This window comes from Myotis yumanensis, unplaced genomic scaffold (genome assembly GCF_028538775.1).
Source record: "Myotis yumanensis isolate MYYU_CA2020_CCGP unplaced genomic scaffold, mMyoYum1.0.hap1 SCAF_4, whole genome shotgun sequence".
In the NCBI taxonomy this organism is placed as follows: Eukaryota; Metazoa; Chordata; class Mammalia; order Chiroptera; family Vespertilionidae; genus Myotis; species Myotis yumanensis.
Genome location: NW_027223755.1, coordinates 109,863,362 through 109,865,102, shown reverse-complemented (window position 1 = coordinate 109,865,102; position 1,741 = coordinate 109,863,362).

Here is a 1,741-nt window from a genome sequence, read left to right as displayed (position 1 = left end):
AGCCGCGCAGCAGCGCCGCCGGCCCCTCGGCGCCTCCTGGCGACAGCGCGCCGTTCAGCCCGGAGACTCCGCCCCGGGCCGGGCCAGCTGGTGCGCGGAGGCTGGGCGCAGCCCCTTCCACCGCCCTTCGCGCACACCCGCCGGCATCCCGGCCCCTCCGAGGGCCAGCGCGGGCTCCCCGGGAGAGGCAGCACCTGGCGGGCACGGCCGAGCGCTGCACACGCGGCACCAGCTCATCCGACCCCCGGGGGGCCACCGAGTCAACGCCGGGCTCAGAGCTGGAGGTCGGGGTCGCGGGCGGCCCTCGGGGCTGTGCTCTCGAGGGCGTGGCCTCTGCAGAGGGGATGCCGGGTCGGCTGGGACGGACGCAGGCCCTCATTCAACCAGTGTCTGTCCCGCCAGCCGGCGACCGGGCGCCACGGAGCTGCCTCCGCAGAACGGCGGGTCCTCTGCCGCGGGTGCTGCACAGACGGCCTCGCACGCCGGCCCCGCAGCGCCGCCTAGCGGCCGCAGACCTGCCGGCGGGTCCAGGCGGTCCCAGGGGCCCAATCAGCTCTCAGTTTGCCTGCCGCAGTCTCCTTCATCTCGTATAGAATCCTTGCCGAGCCCTAACCTGTTGTCTCAGTGGATAGAGCGTCGGCCTGCGGGCTGAGGGGTCCCGGGTTCGATTCCGGTCAAGGGCATGTACCTTTGTTGCGGGCACATCCCCAGTAGGAGGTGTGCAGGAGGCAGCTGATCGATGTTTCTCTCCCATCGATGTTTCTAACTCTCTATCTCTCTCCCTTCCTCTCTGTAAAGAAATCAATAAAATATATTTTTAAAAAATCCTTGCGGATTTGAGGACCAGAAGCCTGGCTCTGCCACCTTCTTCTCGCCCCCCGCCCCATCCTCCTTGGCCCTCTGCACCTCACCCACAGCCGGGACCCCGGCCAGGGGCGCAGAGCCTTGCCCTCCGCCTGAAGCCCTGCCGTCGTCAGTGGCGTCTCAGGACGGGCAGTGGACTCCCCAGGACAGCCGGCCTCTTTTGGGGACAGTGCCTCTCTAGTGACCTAACCCCCCACCCGACCTGCTCACGGCTCCGAATGGCTTTGCCGGGGTAGCCTTCCCACCCACGCAGCTGCCACTCCTTCGTCCTCCCTAGACCCGGCCCCTGACCTAAACGACAGTACTTCGGCCCCTGTCTCTCGCCCAGCCTTCCAGCCCCTCCTGGTCCTTGTCCAGCCCAGACCTCCCACGTGACCACCTGGCCAGCAGCATTGTCTCAAGCTGGGTTTCCTAGAAGCAGAGCCAGGGGACTTGGAGGGAAGTGGGAGAGAGGAGAAGCGGGGGATGGGGCTGGGCCGGAGGCCACCTTTACCTGCTCCCACGGGGCGTCCCAGGCAGCCTTGGGCTCCGGGGTCCGCCAGCCGGGGCTGCTGGCCTCTCCCAGGTCTGGGCATGATCGCCCGGGCAAGGCAGCGTCCACCGGCTGAGCCCTTAGTAACCACGCTCCGCAGTTGGGGGCGGGGCCGGGGTCTCTACAGGGGACCAGGCAGTCAGCATGTGTCTGCTATGATGGGTGATCTCAGTTTACTCGCTCAGCCTCCAACTCAACTAAATCCTGTTTCGGAAAGATGTTACCGACCATCTTTTTTGTTCCTATTCCGGAGCCCGCCGGCCGGGGCACCCACTGATCCTTCACCTGTCCTCTGCTCAGCACCCCCTCTTCATGTTCATGTTGCTGCTTCCAAACTCATGACAA